This window comes from Physeter macrocephalus, chromosome 6, assembly GCF_002837175.3.
Source record: "Physeter macrocephalus isolate SW-GA chromosome 6, ASM283717v5, whole genome shotgun sequence".
Taxonomy (NCBI): domain Eukaryota; kingdom Metazoa; phylum Chordata; class Mammalia; order Artiodactyla; family Physeteridae; genus Physeter; species Physeter macrocephalus.
The window spans coordinates 54,119,558-54,138,140 of record NC_041219.1 but is presented as its reverse complement, the minus strand read 5'-3'; the positions used below and the strand labels follow the sequence as shown (position 1 = coordinate 54,138,140).

General features: G+C 40.4%; 1 protein-coding gene, 1 non-coding gene and 2 pseudogenes across 5 annotated transcripts in view; 1 reads left to right on the top strand and 3 right to left on the bottom strand.

Moving 5' to 3' along the window:
* The window catches only part of ADIPOR2 (adiponectin receptor 2), a 57,793-nt gene that overhangs the window by 2,821 nt on the left and 36,389 nt on the right, over positions 1 to 18,583 (top strand). Inside the window, exons 1-2 of one of the 4 annotated variants that reach the window (XM_024129233.3) lie at positions 13,656 to 13,777; positions 14,848 to 14,898. The exons of 2 other annotated variants lie outside the window; for them this stretch is intronic. The gene's annotated coding sequence lies outside the window, so the exon portion shown is untranslated. Of the gene's footprint in view, positions 1 to 3,111; positions 3,273 to 13,655; positions 13,778 to 14,847; positions 14,899 to 18,583 lie in introns of those variants that run through there. One more of the 4 variants, XM_028490850.2, reaches the window with a different exon arrangement.
* LOC129391334 (protein SDA1 homolog) lies at positions 64 to 1,462 on the bottom strand (annotated as a pseudogene).
* On the bottom strand, positions 1,359 to 18,168 carry LOC102988941 (protein SDA1 homolog; annotated as a pseudogene).
* Positions 17,371 to 17,442, bottom strand: TRNAE-UUC (transfer RNA glutamic acid (anticodon UUC)). Its single transcript has one exon. It is a non-coding gene; the product is annotated as a tRNA-Glu (tRNA).

The following is an 18,583-nucleotide window of genomic DNA, read 5'->3' as shown; positions in this document are numbered from 1 at the left end:
CTCCGCCACGGGAGAGGCCACAACAGTGAGGCCCGCGTACCGCAAAAAAAAAAAAAAAAAAAAAAAAAAAAAAAAAAAAAAAAAAAATTAATAGACTTTATTAGAGCAGTTTTAGATTTCCAGAAGTTTGTGTGGATAGTAAAGAAAGTTCTCATATTATCCACCCTCCATTTTCCCTTGTTGATAACACCTTGCATGAACATGCTGTATTTGTTACAATTGATAAACCAATATGGCTACATTGTTAATTAAAATCTACATATTAGGGCTCCTTTTTCCTGTTGCAGAGTTTTTAAAATGGGATCAAACCAACCATTGTTCAGCAGTGTGCTTTTTTTGGGTGATTTTCAAAATATAGTGTTTCTGGACTTTTTAATGCAAATAAACAGTCTTGATTCACTAACATTCAGATTAATGACACAGATTTAGCCTTTTCCTTGGAGTGGAAAACTTGCCTGGAAGTTACTTCGTTTTCGCTTTTTCAAAAATTAATCTTGTAGCACCAGCTGCTTTTCTCTGAAGAAAAACTTATTTTCTGATGGGACATTCTGGCTCCTCTCCGCAGCCGTTCAGCTTCTCAGAGATTTCTTGCGGCTTTTCATTGGCAGAGTGGTGCGCGTCACCCCACTTAACATCAGCTTCCTCCTCACTGAGACTGGTAGTTCCCCACCCATCTTGATCGTTCTCAGCACTCTCTTCCTCAACTTCCAGAACGGCGGTTCCCGGAATGTCATCTTGAGCATCTAATTCTCCATATTCTTGTACCCTTGATTTTATTGAGGCCTCTGTAGTCTTACCCTGGAATTCCTTTTGCAATATCTGAGGATTCAGTTTTTGGAAGAACTGAATCGAGAGTCCTAGGAGACATCATCACATTCGTTCTTTGTGTTTTATACTGGGCCAGGTTTTGAGGAAGTTTTTTAGTCATTGAGCTGTTATCTCTTTCAGAGCTTTGTTTCCTACTGTCATGACTTCCCCAGAGTTCCTGTCGTAACAAAATGGGTGGCACGGTCACGAGTAACACCGGAATGCGCTCTGGGGCTCCCGGGTGCTGAGAAGTGTGTACAGCACACCGAAGGATCTTGTTACTTCTCTTTGGTGCTGCTGCAGAAACCTTTGCACAAAGAGACAGAAAAAGCATGTGAATTCCTGCAAATCTGGAGATAAGGTTCAGGAGCACCAACTTCACTTCAGATGTCTCGTTATAACGCTTTAGCTGCTTTAGTAGTTTTTGTGCAGATCCTTGGGGCTCATGAATCAAATGGATAGCTGAGAAGTTAAACACTTCTAACTTTTTTCTTCTTTTGTTTCTGAAGTACTTTGGTAGCCTTCTTTTCTTGTGTTTAGAGCCTCTCCCCCAAGGCATGCTGCGTTAGCATTCCGAGTCATTGTCCTCTTCCTCTTGTTCATCTTGCCCTTGTTAGAATGTCAAGGCAGCGACTAATCCCTTGGTGACCTTAGAGAACCACACAGTTGTGGGACTTCCCTGGCGTCCCAGTGGTTAAGACTTCGTGGTTCCAATGCAGAGTGAGAGGGTTCGATCCCTGGTTGGGGAATAAGATCCCACGTGCTGCACGGCCCAGCCAAAAGATTACCAAAAAAAAAAGAGATAGGAGCATAGGGTTGTGATGACATTGACGGTCTTGGCGTCATTTCAGATGCTTCTTCTGTAGTTTAGTCATCACTTCCAAAGATATCTTGGGTGCAGTTGCGTTGCTGTCCCTTAACATGTGCACGTGTAATTCTGCAATACTGTATTCACCTTATTCTTGTTTTTGCACTTTTATTCTCATCAGTCACAAAATGAGTGTACAGAGTCATAGAAACTTACATGGCAGCGTCGAGGTTCAAAGAAGATCTCTGGCAACCTAGATGAGGTTTTCAGTAAGATCAGAGTATTGCAAAATATTATTGGAAGACCTACATTCAAGGCAGTGTAGCTGTAGGAGGGCAGATCTTTCCGTTCTTGAGGAAAGTTATCTAGATGTTCTGGGTGGCAGTGACCAATCTGTGCCATAAACGTCACCAGCTTTGCCAGTTCTTTGCTGGGTTTATTTGGTTGCAACTTGAAAATCTCCCACGTTGGGTTTGTAGTGAATATTCTGCTGTGGAAACTCCTCAGTGTAGGCCACAGGGTCTACTTCATCAATCCTGTAACTGCTTGCAGGTTGCTGGGCAGCTAGTGTTTATTTCTGCTGGACAGGTTGGCTGCAGACTGGCTCTCCTTGAGCAGTTCTCAGAAGAGCTATACCGCTGACACCAGCCAGCCCTTCTCAGGCTGTGGCTTGGAATCTTGCTTCCAGATGTGACCGGAAGTAGCACTTGGGAGCTTGGCACATGGCGCCATCTTGGCTCATAGTAGTGTGCTTTAAAAACCAACTTCAGGGGCTTCCCTGGTGGCGCGGTGGTTGCGCGTCCGCCTGCCGATGCAGGGGAACTGGGTTCGCGCCCCGGTCTGGGAGGATCCCACATGCCGCGGAGCGGGTGGGCTCGTGAGCCATGGCCGCCGGGCCTGCGCGTCCGGGGCCTGTGCTCCGCAGTGGGAGAGGCCGCAGCGGAGGGAGGCCCGCATACCACACACACACACACACAAAAAACCAACTTCAGATGGCTTTCCAGGTCAATACATTTGTGTCTACTCTGTTCTTTAAATCAGTTCTTAGTATTTTGTTGAATGTGTGCACCATAATTTAATAGTGTTCCTACTGCTGGATGTTTAGATTGTTTAAATTTATTGTATATTATGCATATGCATTGTATGTACAATTGTTGCATGCTGATGGCTCTTTAGAGTAGCTCTCTAAGAGTGTAGTTACTGGGTTGAAGGAAATGCATGTTTTTCTTTTTGATGTATATTGCCAGACTGCCATCCAGAAAAGTCACAACAATGTAAACTCTTAACCAGAAATGTGGCCGAGATCTAGCTTCTCCATGCCATTTCCAACTTTTTTTTCAGTCTGTATCTGATTGGCAGTTAAACATATCTTGCAATGATGTATTCTGTCTCACTGGGAGATGTGTTTTGTTTTGATAGCATTCTTTTGAAGTTGATTTAGAATTTAGGCAAAATCTACATTCTGTAGTTGTTCTTTCTAATACTTACCCCCTTAGGTAGAGCTGCTCACCTATTCAGATTCGCTGTCTAGTCCTGGAATGCAGCGTGATTTTGCCAGCATCCCTGTTCAAAGAATCTGGGGGATTGCCTGGTAGACTGTATATTTCTTGAAGATGAGGAGCATATAACCTTATTCATATCTGTTGTAATCCTGGTGGTGAGTAAATGTTATATTCTTTTCAAAACCTAAATTGGATTGTGTTGTTTTGGGCTTACTGCTGAGTGAAGTGCTTTAATTTTGTTAAAAATAACCTTTTCAAAGTCTTTGTGAAATGTAAACTTGAAAAATTGCAGCACGAAATTGTCATCTTGGAGTATATTCTCTGTGTTATCCCTTTTTTTAAAAAAAGATTTTTTTGATGCGGACCATTTTTAAAGTCCTTATTGAATTTGTTACAGTATTGCTTCTGTTTTATGTTTTGGTTTTTTTGGATGCGAGGCATGTGGGAATCTTAGCTCGCTGACCAGAGATCGAACCCGCATCCCCTGCATTGGAAGGCAAAGTGTTAACCATGGACTGCCAGAGAAGTCCCTCTGTATTATCCTTTATTTCTAAAATGAGATAAATAAGAGTGATTGACATCCTAGGCCCTGTTTGTAAGCAAATAATTAACCAAACCTATTTAATAAGAACATTTGGTATTCAGTTTTGGAACTTAAGGAGTGGATTAATTAGGGGATTTGTTTCATGTAACCCATGGTTTTGAATTGGGTGTATTGGGGTATACCATGTGTTAGAGGGGATGTGTGCTGCCTAAATGGTATGCTTGGCTTCAATAGACATTGTGAGGCTCCAGACAGAAGGAGAAGGGAAGCCAAATTCAGGAAACTGCCAGAATATCTTTAGGCATGGGGAAAATACCTGTGGGAAAGGACACTTCAAGTTTTTAAATAGAAGACCACATACACACAGAAAAAACGCAGAACTTTCTTTATATATGACTTGTAATGTTACATATTCTTATTGGACTTATGAATTTTCAACAATATCCAAGCACAGGAAAACAAAGCATACAAAGCAAAATGGTCTTGAAGAGAAAGAAATAATTAGCTTATTAAATTTTGACCAACTTCACGTTTTCTTTTGTATACATTTTTTTGTCAGTATATTAGCTAATAATTTTTCACTGGTAGCATATTGACTTTAATTCTGTATGTCCTGAAATTTTAGTGTCGTGAACGTGTATGCATAGTTGTATTTGCATACCCATTCCTTTGGTCCAGGAAGAAGCAATGATGGTGAAAACTCCTTAGCGTGGTGGAACAGAAAGTTTGTTTTTATTTTCTTGGAATTTATTTACATTTTATTTCATTGCAGAATTTCTGTAACTTAAAAGAGCAAGAAATCTAATAATTGTATATATATATATAAAAGAAAAAGGAGGAAAAGGAGAAGGCATATATTCTTTTCCCAAGTGGCAGCATAATTCAATGACTAAGAATAAAATTTGGATTTGAATTTTCTTGGCAGCCGAGAGGAAAATGGAAATATGGTAAAATATATAGCACTGAACTGGAAGGAGGAACAAGACCAATTTTCCAGGGATAAATCTTCCCTTGATGGATTTTAAGGAACTATTTAAATTGGGTGTTACATAAAGCTTTATTTTATTTATTTATTATTTTTTTGGCTAGAGGCCCTTGTTAAAAGTGAGGATGATGCATTAACGTTTCAAGCCAATGAAAGAAATTTTATATGGAGCAGTTGGTTTGAATTTAGACTGCAGATGTGTGTTTTAGTTGGCTAATACAGATTTTTTATTTTCTTAACGTATTTCAAACATACGGGAGAATACAGAGACCAAGATAATTAACCTTCACACATCTACCATACAGTTATATCAAATCTCAACGTTTTCCCACACTTCCCTGTTTGTTTGTTTTTTTTTTTTTTTTTTTTTTTTTTAAAGAAAAGCCTTTCACATACAGTTGAAGCACCTTCTTGGGTTACGTTTCACTTTCTTCCCAGAAGTAATGATGTCTTGAATTTGGTGTTTCTAATACCTGTTTTTATATAATTACTACATAGGAGTATATTCATAAACAAATCAGTATTATGTTGTTTTGGGTATTTTCAGACTTTATATAAGCAATATTCTACCTACTCTGTAACTTGTTTTTCATGAAACAAGTTTTTTTATACTCATGAAATTGCTGATATTTTTACCATTTTGGACCTACAAAAATGGTAGTTTCATATAGTTCATCCTAGTTATAGTCATTACTTTTATCTGCTGTATAGTTGTATTATTATACGAATGCAACCAGTTTAAATTTATTTTCGTGTTGATAGGTATTTAGGTTGTTTCCATTTTTCCTGTTTTAAAAACAATGCTACATTGAACATTCCCGGTTAGAAATCCTTGTGCACGTATTTAAGATCTTTGGCAAGTTTTTCAAACTGCATGTTGGGAACCATTGATCGGTTATGAAATCACTTTAGGAATTAAAATAGTTTAGAGAAATATCAGGTTGTTTTGCAGTAAGGATTAAATGTTTTGTGAAGTGTGTGTGTGTGTGTGTGTGTGTGTGTGTGTGTGTGTGTGTGTGTGTGTGTGTGTGTGTGTGTGTATGGTTACTAAGTTTGAAATGAAGTTCTCTGGTGTAAATTACCCAGAAGTGGAATTACTGGGTTTGAGGTTATGGAGATTATGGGAGTTTAAAGTTCTATCAGATATTGCCAAATTGCTTTTCAGAATTGAGTCACTTTGTGTTTTTTTAGCATGAGAATATGAGAATTGCTGTATCTAAATCCTTATAGATCCATGACATTGTCAGATTTATTACATGTTTACAAATCAGATGAGTGTGAAATGATATTATCTTAAAAATTTTCTTGATTAATTATGAGATTGAGCATGTTGAAATGTTGAGTGACTATTCAGATTTCTATTTCTTAGCGTCTGTCCCTGTCTGTCTCTCCCCCCACAGTTGGGTTGTCCTTTTAAAATTGCTTTTAGGAGTTTATTGCATATCCTGGTTATGTCTGTGAAATGAATTGTAGGTATTTTCTAGTCTGTGTGGCTTATCTGTTAACTTTTTATATGGTTTGTTGAATAGAAAGGATTGTCAAATCTATCATTTTTCTTATTGGCTTGTGTCCTTGGTGCCTTATTTAAGAAATCTATTCCATACTCCAAGGTCATTTAGGTCTCTGCATTTCTTTCTAAAAGTTTTAGAAATTTGGTATTTTATATTTAGATCTTGATCTTGCCTGAAAAAAAATTTTTTTTTATATATGATGTGAGTCAGGGATCTAATTTTTTTTATATGCATAGCCAGTTACCACAGCACTGTTTAACACTGTGTTTTAAAATTTGAATTGTAAATGTTTTGAGCAGTTTCTGGTTCAACACAATAACAGCCTTTTTGTCTTTCATCAGGTTGCTTCAAATGTTCAAGTTTGTGACTTCTGGGCCAGAGTAATTGATTGGTGGATTACTTGATCCAGAAACAGAACCTAGAGGAGTAGATAAATAGAGCACATTTTGTAGATCTCATCCAAATGTCATTTCTCTCAACCACTTTGTATTTTATTTTACTTATTTATTTTTAAAATAAATTTATTGTATTTGTTTACTTTTGGCTGCTTAGGTTCTCTGTTGCTGAGCGTGGCTCTCTCTAGTTGTGGTGAGTGGGGGCTGTTCTTCCTTGCGGTGCGTGGGCTTCTCATTGCCGTGGCTTCTCTTGTGGTGGAGCACAGGGTCTAGGTGCGTGGGCTTCAGTAGTTGTGGCTCACAGGCTCTAGAGTGCAGGCTCAGTAGTTGTGACACACGGGCTTAGTTGCTCTGTGGCATGTGGGATCTTCCCGGACCAGGGCTCGAACCCGTGTCCCCTGCTTTGGCAGGTGGATTCTTTTTTCTTTTTTTTTTTTTGAAGGCAGGTGGATTCTTAACCACTGTGCCACCAAGGAAGCCCTCAATCACTTTTTAAATAGAAGCTAGGTTTCAGAGAGTTTGAGGGTAAACTTTTTTTTAAAATAAATTTGTTTATTTGGCTACATTGGGTCTTTAAAAAAAATTTTTTTTTAAAGATTTTATTTGTCTATTTATTTTTGGCTGCATTGGATCTTCGTTGCTGCGCGTGGGCTTCTCATTGCAGTGGCTTCTCTTGTTGTGGTGCACAGGCTCTAGGTGCATGGGCTTCGGTAGTTGTGGCGCACGGGCTTAGTTGCTCCGCAGCATGTGGGGTCTTCCCGGACCAGGGCTCGAACTCGTGTCCCCTGCATCGCCAGGCAGATTCTTAACCACTGCGCCACCAGGGAAGTCCGAGACTTTCAGTTTTGATTTTAGAATTATACATGTAAATTGGAATCTTTCTGAAATGTCTGATAGAAATTGCTACAAATCACTTAATTTAAGAATGAAAACTATTTTTGTTTCCACTTAAAAAGGGTTTTTAGTCTGAGAAGAGTTGCTTTGAGGTCTGCAGATAGTTATATATTCTAGGTTTTTTTTTTTTTTCCATTCCTTTTCTTTTACATTTGTGGTTGAAAGAAGACCTTGTGGTTTAGTGGAATTTAGTGATACTGGGAAAGGTTGTAGACGCAAGTTTTATTTGTAGATTTCTGATTGTGATATTGAGAAAGATAACTAATCACTTCTCAGTTTCTCCATCTGCAGCATTGTAGAAACAAAAAACCAAAAAGAAACTTACGTCGTGGAGGGTGTTATGCAGGATGAGCTAGGGCCCCGAATGATTGTTATTTACTCATGGAGACAGGTCTTTACCAAAGTAGGGTTTTTGATTTTGCCTGAAACATTGACTGTACAGATCAGATATTTTACCTGGACAGATTTTATTTCTGAAATAGTTGGAACAAGAGTGTGGTTATATGGTATTATAGTGCAGATGATTTATGAAAGGAAGTCTTTGCATAATTTACGTATTTTGGTTTAGTGTAGATATGACAATTTATATATCATGGGCTTGTCAGGATTTCTCTGACTATAACATTCAGGACTGCTGTTCTTATCATGTACGTTTGCATTTTTGTGTGCTGTTCTTTGTTTTAGAAACTCAGGGTTACTTATAGATCTTGGGAAATGGAAACGACCATTGTAACATGGCTATAAGAGTTGTATCAAATCCTTTTTTTCTTTAATTAATTAATTTTGGGCTGCGTTGGGTCTTCGTTGTTGCGTGCGGGCTTCCTCTAGTTGCGGCGAGCAGGGGCTACTCTTCATTGCGGTGTGCAGGCTTCTCCTTGCGGTGGCTTCTGGTGTGGAGCATGGGCTCTAGGTGCGCGGGCTTCAGTAATTGTGGTGCGAGGGCTCAGTAGCTGTGGCTCGCGGGCTCTAGAGTGCAGGCCCAGTAGTTGTGGCGCACGGACTTAGTTGCTCCACGGCATGTGGGGTCTTCCCGGACCACGGCTCGAACCCGGGTCCCCTGTATTGGCAAGCGGATTCTTAACCACTGTGCCACCAGGTCCTCGAATCCTTTTTATAGAGGTGTTTTTTATCCGTGACCATGACCAGTGGCTTTAATGGGCTATTTGTGCCTTTAATGAAGCCCTGTAAGATGGTGGTAAGGTATGGTCTTTGGAGTTAGATACAGATTTGAATTCATAGTCTCCACTTAAGTTTGTGTCATTGATGACTTATTTGATCTCATTGAATGTCAGTTTCTTCATCTGTAAAATGGGACCCCGTTTCATAAGGACTGCTGGAGGATTAAGTGAGATGACGGGTGAAAGTCCAACTACTTAGCCTGGTTCAAAGTTGGCTCCGGTAAGTGTTAAGCAGCAATTCACCTCCCTTCAAAGAAATAACATCATGACCATGACCAGGAAAAATGGAACCACTTACCTTTGTGGGAGGCAGTGTTGTATAATGGAGAGGGCCTAATCTGGGTAGTTCTTGCTTCTCTATTTTGTAACTTGTATAACCTTGAATAGTCTTACCCTCAGTCCTCTCGTTTGTAAACAGAGATCATACTATCTGTAACAGGCAGGCTTTTAAAGTTAAATGAGAGTATGTATAAAAGCTCACTTTATCTGGCACTTGGTAACCTCTAAATTAGCCTCTAAACTTTTATAGTGATAGGCAGTAATACTTTGCTTCTGAAGTAGGTCTCAAGACTGAGAGAGGTAGGCTTTCACTGGCTTTTCCCCCAACTCTACTTCACAGCATAAGATTTGCCTGATTTCTTCTCAAGAAAGTTGGGCAGTGGGGTTGGGCAGTAAGTTAGAAGAGGTTCCTTGTGATTGTACTTAAAAGTTGCTCTACTTCATGCTAGGAAAGAAAGTAGTGTAAATGATACAGAGCGTTGCCTGTCTTTATAGCTTCAAAATAATCTTTAAAAAATGCGGTGGCTTCTCTTGTTGCAGAGCAACTGAAGCGCGGGCTTTAGTAGTTGTGGCACACGGGCTCAGTAGTTGTGGCTTGTGGGCTCTAGAGCGCAGGCTCAGTAGTTGTGGCACACAGGCTTAGTTGCTCCGCAGCATGTGGGATCTTCCCGCACCAGGGCTCGAACCCATGACCCCTGCATTGGCAGGCACGTTCTCAACCACTGCACCACCAGGGAAGCCCTCCTCCCCATTTCTTGATTGTTTCTTAATATTTTCAACATCGCTGTAAAGTACAGTGTACTGTCAGTGTTAACTCCTGGTTTTGTCACTTAAGTGCTATCGTGCATTTATTTGAGAACAGCTTATGGTTCATGCTAACATAGAAGGTTGGGGATAAGAGCATTAGCTTGGGTGTTAGATTGATTAGATAGATTAGATTGCCACTTATTACTGTAGTTATCTCAGGCATGTTATTTATAACCTCTCTGGGTGTTTTGTCATTTCCAAAAGGGAGGAAATAACCGTACCTATCCTCCAGGATTGTTGCAAGGATTTAAAGAGGTAAAATCCACGGGAAATGTTCTTTGCGTGTAGTTAGCACTCACTGCATGTTAGCTGTTCCTGCCATTCCCTCTCCTCCTCTTCATCATACAGCAAAGGTTTTTAAGCTCCTTTGCATCCCAGACCAAGCTTGGTTTTGTGGATACAAAAATGGATTCCAAAAAAGGCTCCCTGAGCTTGAGAAGTTTTGCATTGCAGGAGGGGAAGACAGGCATGTAAACAAAGAAATGCAATAAATTCTGACAAGTACTATAATAGAAACATTAGTAAATGAGAAGAATAAAGGAGTTAGTGCCAGGAGCCTGGGGACGTCAGGGAAATTAGTTTCTGCCTATGAACTTATTCTTGAAGTGTGGGTAGTAATTCCCCACTTATTTATTCAGCAGATATTTAGTGAATACAGCTACTGTGTGCCAGAAGGTATTTTAGGTACTGGGGATATAGGTGTAAAGAAGATACATTGGGTTGGCCAAAAGGTTCATTCTTTTTTTCCGTAAGGTGGCTCTAATAGCACTAAGTTGTCTTCACCTTCATTCGCAACAATTTTGTTAGATTGTATTGTGACAGCTGACATATCAGTGTGCATTTAAAAAAAGAAAAAACTTACCCAAATTGGTGAATTTTTGTGTAGCCATTTTAATATTGAAGGTGGAAGAAAAAACTAAGTTTGAAATGAAGTTCTCTGGTGTAAATTACCCAGAAGTGGAATTACTGGGTTTGAGGTTATGGAGATTATGGGAGTTTAAAGTTCTATCAGATATTGCCAAATTGCTTTTCAGAATTGAGTCACTTTGTGTTTTTTTAGCATGAGAATATGAGAATTGCTGTATCTAAATCCTTATAGATCCATGACATTGTCAGATTTATTACATGTTTACAAATCAGATGAGTGTGAAATGATATTATCTTAAAAATTTTCTTGATTAATTATGAGATTGAGCATGTTGAAATGTTGAGTGACTATTCAGATTTCTATTTCTTAGCGTCTGTCCCTGTCTGTCTCTCCCCCCACAGTTGGGTTGTCCTTTTAAAATTGCTTTTAGGAGTTTATTGCATATCCTGGTTATGTCTGTGAAATGAATTGTAGGTATTTTCTAGTCTGTGTGGCTTATCTGTTAACTTTTTATATGGTTTGTTGAATAGAAAGGATTGTCAAATCTATCATTTTTCTTATTGGCTTGTGTCCTTGGTGCCTTATTTAAGAAATCTATTCCATACTCCAAGGTCATTTAGGTCTCTGCATTTCTTTCTAAAAGTTTTAGAAATTTGGTATTTTATATTTAGATCTTGATCTTGCCTGAAAAAAAATTTTTTTTTATATATGATGTGAGTCAGGGATCTAATTTTTTTTATATGCATAGCCAGTTACCACAGCACTGTTTAACACTGTGTTTTAAAATTTGAATTGTAAATGTTTTGAGCAGTTTCTGGTTCAACACAATAACAGCCTTTTTGTCTTTCATCAGGTTGCTTCAAATGTTCAAGTTTGTGACTTCTGGGCCAGAGTAATTGATTGGTGGATTACTTGATCCAGAAACAGAACCTAGAGGAGTAGATAAATAGAGCACATTTTGTAGATCTCATCCAAATGTCATTTCTCTCAACCACTTTGTATTTTATTTTACTTATTTATTTTTAAAATAAATTTATTGTATTTGTTTACTTTTGGCTGCTTAGGTTCTCTGTTGCTGAGCGTGGCTCTCTCTAGTTGTGGTGAGTGGGGGCTGTTCTTCCTTGCGGTGCGTGGGCTTCTCATTGCCGTGGCTTCTCTTGTGGTGGAGCACAGGGTCTAGGTGCGTGGGCTTCAGTAGTTGTGGCTCACAGGCTCTAGAGTGCAGGCTCAGTAGTTGTGACACACGGGCTTAGTTGCTCTGTGGCATGTGGGATCTTCCCGGACCAGGGCTCGAACCCGTGTCCCCTGCTTTGGCAGGTGGATTCTTTTTTCTTTTTTTTTTTTTGAAGGCAGGTGGATTCTTAACCACTGTGCCACCAAGGAAGCCCTCAATCACTTTTTAAATAGAAGCTAGGTTTCAGAGAGTTTGAGGGTAAACTTTTTTTTAAAATAAATTTGTTTATTTGGCTACATTGGGTCTTTAAAAAAAATTTTTTTTTAAAGATTTTATTTGTCTATTTATTTTTGGCTGCATTGGATCTTCGTTGCTGCGCGTGGGCTTCTCATTGCAGTGGCTTCTCTTGTTGTGGTGCACAGGCTCTAGGTGCATGGGCTTCGGTAGTTGTGGCGCACGGGCTTAGTTGCTCCGCAGCATGTGGGGTCTTCCCGGACCAGGGCTCGAACTCGTGTCCCCTGCATCGCCAGGCAGATTCTTAACCACTGCGCCACCAGGGAAGTCCGAGACTTTCAGTTTTGATTTTAGAATTATACATGTAAATTGGAATCTTTCTGAAATGTCTGATAGAAATTGCTACAAATCACTTAATTTAAGAATGAAAACTATTTTTGTTTCCACTTAAAAAGGGTTTTTAGTCTGAGAAGAGTTGCTTTGAGGTCTGCAGATAGTTATATATTCTAGGTTTTTTTTTTTTTTCCATTCCTTTTCTTTTACATTTGTGGTTGAAAGAAGACCTTGTGGTTTAGTGGAATTTAGTGATACTGGGAAAGGTTGTAGACGCAAGTTTTATTTGTAGATTTCTGATTGTGATATTGAGAAAGATAACTAATCACTTCTCAGTTTCTCCATCTGCAGCATTGTAGAAACAAAAAACCAAAAAGAAACTTACGTTGTGGAGGGTGTTATGCAGGATGAGCTAGGGCCCCGAATGATTGTTATTTACTCATGGAGACAGGTCTTTACCAAAGTAGGGTTTTTGATTTTGCCTGAAACATTGACTGTACAGATCAGATATTTTACCTGGACAGATTTTATTTCTGAAATAGTTGGAACAAGAGTGTGGTTATATGGTATTATAGTGCAGATGATTTATGAAAGGAAGTCTTTGCATAATTTACGTATTTTGGTTTAGTGTAGATATGACAATTTATATATCATGGGCTTGTCAGGATTTCTCTGACTATAACATTCAGGACTGCTGTTCTTATCATGTACGTTTGCATTTTTGTGTGCTGTTCTTTGTTTTAGAAACTCAGGGTTACTTATAGATCTTGGGAAATGGAAACGACCATTGTAACATGGCTATAAGAGTTGTATCAAATCCTTTTTTTCTTTAATTAATTAATTTTGGGCTGCGTTGGGTCTTCGTTGTTGCGTGCGGGCTTCCTCTAGTTGCGGCGAGCAGGGGCTACTCTTCATTGCGGTGTGCAGGCTTCTCCTTGCGGTGGCTTCTGGTGTGGAGCATGGGCTCTAGGTGCGCGGGCTTCAGTAATTGTGGTGCGAGGGCTCAGTAGCTGTGGCTCGCGGGCTCTAGAGTGCAGGCCCAGTAGTTGTGGCGCACGGACTTAGTTGCTCCACGGCATGTGGGGTCTTCCCGGACCACGGCTCGAACCCGGGTCCCCTGTATTGGCAAGCGGATTCTTAACCACTGTGCCACCAGGTCCTCGAATCCTTTTTATAGAGGTGTTTTTTATCCGTGACCATGACCAGTGGCTTTAATGGGCTATTTGTGCCTTTAATGAAGCCCTGTAAGATGGTGGTAAGGTATGGTCTTTGGAGTTAGATACAGATTTGAATTCATAGTCTCCACTTAAGTTTGTGTCATTGATGACTTATTTGATCTCATTTAATGTCAGTTTCTTCATCTGTAAAATGGGACCCCGTTTCATAAGGACTGCTGGAGGATTAAGTGAGATGACGGGTGAAAGTCCAACTACTTAGCCTGGTTCAAAGTTGGCTCCGGTAAGTGTTAAGCAGCAATTCACCTCCCTTCAAAGAAATAACATCATGACCATGACCAGGAAAAATGGAACCACTTACCTTTGTGGGAGGCAGTGTTGTATAATGGAGAGGGCCTAATCTGGGTAGTTCTTGCTTCTCTATTTTGTAACTTGTATAACCTTGAATAGTCTTACCCTCAGTCCTCTCGTTTGTAAACAGAGATCATACTATCTGTAACAGGCAGGCTTTTAAAGTTAAATGAGAGTATGTATAAAAGCTCACTTTATCTGGCACTTGGTAACCTCTAAATTAGCCTCTAAACTTTTATAGTGATAGGCAGTAATACTTTGCTTCTGAAGTAGGTCTCAAGACTGAGAGAGGTAGGCTTTCACTGGCTTTTCCCCCAACTCTACTTCACAGCATAAGATTTGCCTGATTTCTTCTCAAGAAAGTTGGGCAGTGGGGTTGGGCAGTAAGTTAGAAGAGGTTCCTTGTGATTGTACTTAAAAGTTGCTCTACTTCATGCTAGGAAAGAAAGTAGTGTAAATGATACAGAGCGTTGCCTGTCTTTATAGCTTCAAAATAATCTTTAAAAAATGCGGTGGCTTCTCTTGTTGCAGAGCAACTGAAGCGCGGGCTTCAGTAGTTGTGGCACACGGGCTCAGTAGTTGTGGCTTGTGGGCTCTAGAGCGCAGGCTCAGTAGTTGTGGCACACAGGCTTAGTTGCTCCGCAGCATGTGGGATCTTCCCGCACCAGGGCTCGAACCCATGACCCCTGCATTGGCAGGCACGTTCTCAACCACTGCACCACCAGGGAAGCCCTCCTCCCCATTTCTTGATTGTTTCTTAATATTTTCAACATCGCTGTAAAGTACAGTGTACTGTCAGTGTTAACTCCTGGTTTTGTCACTTAAGTGCTATCGTGCATTTATTTGAGAACAGCTTATGGTTCATGCTAACATAGAAGGTTGGGGATAAGAGCATTAGCTTGGGTGTTAGATTGATTAGATAGATTAGATTGCCACTTATTACTGTAGTTATCTCAGGCATGTTATTTATAACCTCTCTGGGTGTTTTGTCATTTCCAAAAGGGAGGAAATAACCGTACCTATCCTCCAGGATTGTTGCAAGGATTTAAAGAGGTAAAATCCACGGGAAATGTTCTTTGCGTGTAGTTAGCACTCACTGCATGTTAGCTGTTCCTGCCATTCCCTCTCCTCCTCTTCATCATACAGCAAAGGTTTTTAAGCTCCTTTGCATCCCAGACCAAGCTTGGTTTTGTGGATACAAAAATGGATTCCAAAAAAGGCTCCCTGAGCTTGAGAAGTTTTGCATTGCAGGAGGGGAAGACAGGCATGTAAACAAAGAAATGCAATAAATTCTGACAAGTACTATAATAGAAACATTAGTAAATGAGAAGAATAAAGGAGTTAGTGCCAGGAGCCTGGGGACGTCAGGGAAATTAGTTTCTGCCTATGAACTTATTCTTGAAGTGTGGGTAGTAATTCCCCACTTATTTATTCAGCAGATATTTAGTGAATACAGCTACTGTGTGCCAGAAGGTATTTTAGGTACTGGGGATATAGGTGTAAAGAAGATACATTGGGTTGGCCAAAAGGTTCATTCTTTTTTTCCGTAAGGTGGCTCTAATAGCACTAAGTTGTCTTCACCTTCATTCGCAACAATTTTGTTAGATTGTATTGTGACAGCTGACATATCAGTGTGCATTTAAAAAAAGAAAAAACTTACCCAAATTGGTGAATTTTTGTGTAGCCATTTTAATATTGAAGGTGGAAGAAAAAAGCAACATTTTTGGCATATTACGCTTTCTTATTTCAAGAAAGGTAAAAACACCACTGAAATGCAAAAAAAGATTTGTGCAGTGTATGGAGAAGGTGCTCTGACTGATTGAATGTGTCCAAAGTGGTCTGCGAAGTTTTGTGCTGGAGAGTTCTCACTGGACGATGCTCCACGGTTGGGTAGACCAGTTGAAGTTAAAAGTGATCATTTCGAGACATTAATTGAGAACAATCAACATTATACCGCATGGGAGACAGCCGACATACTCAAAATATCCAAGTCAAGCGCTGAGAATCATTTGTACCAGCTTGGTTATGTTGATCGCTTGGATGATTGGTTTCCACGTAAGTTAAGTGCAAAAAGCCTTCTTGACTGTATTTCCACATGCGATCTCTACTAAAATGTAATGAAAGTGTTCCATTTTTAAAATAAATTGTGATGGGAGATGCAAAGTGGATACTGTCCAATAATGTGGAACAGAAGAGATGGTGGGGCAAGCGAAAAGAACCACCACCAGCCACACCAAAGGCTGGTCTTCATCCAAAGAAGGTGATGTTTTGGTGGAATTGGAAGGGAGTCCTCTACCATGAGCTCCTTCCGGAAAACCAAACGATTAATTCCAACAGGTACTGCTCCCAGTTAGACCAACTGAAAGCAGCACTCAATGAAAAGCATCTGGCATTAGTCAACAGAAAATGTGTAATCTTCCATCAGGATAACGCAAGACCGCGTGTTTCTTTGATGACCAGACAAAAACTGTTACAGCTTGGCTGGGAAGTTCTCATTCGTCCGCCTTATTCACCAGACATTGCACCTTCAGATTTCCATTTATTTTGGTCTTTACAAAATTCTCTTAATGGAAAAAAATTCATTTCCCTGGAAGACTGTAAAAGGCACCTGGATCAGTTCCTTGCTCAAAAAGATAAAAAGTTTTGGGAAGATGGAATTATGAAGTTGCCTGAAAAATGGCAGAAGGTAGTAGAACACAAAAGTGAATATGTTGTTCAATAAAGTTCTTGGTGAAAATGAAAAATGGGTTTTTTATTTTTACTTAAAAACCAAAGGCACTTTTTGGCCAACCCAATATAATGTCTCTTCTTTCAGGAGTTTTCAGTCTAGTGAGAAAAGACCAGTAGTAAGTAAACAAAGAAATAAAAATACCAGAGACAAGTGCTCTGGAAGAGATTAAAAGGTGATGTGATAAGGAGTGACTGAGATTATGTGGTCAGAGAAGGATTCTTTGAGTAAGTGACCCTTAAGTTGAGATCCGCGTGTGAAGAAGGAGCCCAGCCATGGGGAGATCTGGGCGATGAGCATTCCAGGCCTTGGGAACCAGGTGACATAGAGCCATTTGAGCCTTTGGGGTGTTTGGGGGGTAGATGGGAAGTCACTGTGTCTGGAATGTAGTGGGCAAGGGGGAGAGTGGTACAGAATGAGGCCAGAGTTAGGGGCTAATCATTTAAGGTTTTGTAAGCCAGGGTAAGAGGTCCCTTAGGTGTAAAGGAAAGCCATTGGAGGGCTCAAAGAGTAAGGAAGTGTGTTTTGAGAAAGATCTGCTGTGACTGCTGTGTGAGGACTGGATTCTGAGGATAAGGGGTGGGGTGGGGTGGGTGGGTGGGTAACAGAAGTGGAGCCCAGGAGACTTTACTGGCTGTTGTATTAGGACAGGTGAGAGATGCTGGTGGCTTGAACCAGAAAGTGAGAGTGGAGGGAAACAGGTAGATTGGGCTGTGTGACCCCTCTCCCCCATCACTGTAAGGCTTTTTGTGTTCCTTTTTGTTTTTGGCTGCACCGAGTGGCTCGTGGGATCTTAGTTCCCTGACCAGGGCTTGAACCTGGGTCCTGGCAGTGAAAGCACCAAGTCCTAACCACTGGACCACCAGGGAATTCCCACGGTAAAGCTTTTTTTTTTTTTTTTTAAAGAGTTAGGTGGTGACTTTTATTCCAACCTCCCACCCAGAACAGAAGGTAAAGCTTTTTAAAGTGTTAATAAGTTTAAGAGGTCCAACCCCTTTCCTTGCCAGTTAATGTGATTGAAATCTGCCAGCAAGGTTCTCTAAAGATTTATAAGCCAGTCAGGGTAACGCATCTAGTACTTGTTTTTTTGTTTTTTTTTTTTTTGCGGGCCTCCCACCGCTGCGGCCTCTCCCGTTGCGGAGCACAGGCTCCAGATGCACAGGCTCAGCGGCCACGGCTCACGGGCCCAGCCGCTCCGCGACACGTGGGATCCTCCCGGACCGGGGCACGAACCTGCGTCCCCTGCATCGGCAGGCGGACCCTCAACCACGGCGCCACCAGGGAAGCCCCTAGTACTTGTTTTTAATAATGATTTGTAAAGAGAAAAAATGGCTAGTATTCAAAAGAAAATCTGCTGCCTTTAATATCCCTGCTGGTCCCATTGTTGAAATAAAACTATTCCATCCTAAAAAAATAATCTGGTTTCATTATTAGTAGTTCAGATTTGCATCACATATTTTGCTTCACATTGAAGTCTGAAAGAAGAGGTCATGAGGGGCATAACATACTGATACTTCCACGTAGAACATTCTGTGCCACTCAGGTTTCCAATCAAGGAAGAGCATGAACTTGATACCAGAAATCTCATTAACCATGCACTAACTTCAAACACGTATTTCAGTGTGGAATGACAGACCACACTGGAATAATTTCATTATACAACTTTCAAGTCACTTTGAAATTGGCTACTTTCAACTTAGAGGAAGCCAACAAAATCATGGGACGTATTTTGCAGCCTGTCCTCCACCACTGAATAATCTAATTATAGAACTAGAAAGCGATGCCACTAGACTCAGACTACTTACTGCACCCTACTTGCTGTGTCCCAGTTAATACAAAGGGACATTATACCACTGGCCCTTAGAATTTGAAGACTTAAGGTCCATGGCAGTTGGCAAGTCTTTAGAGAGCCTTGCTGGAAGATTGTATCACATTAACTGGCAAGGAAAGGGGTTGGACCTCTTAAAATTAACACCTTAAAAAGCTTTACAGTGATGGGGGAAAGAGGTC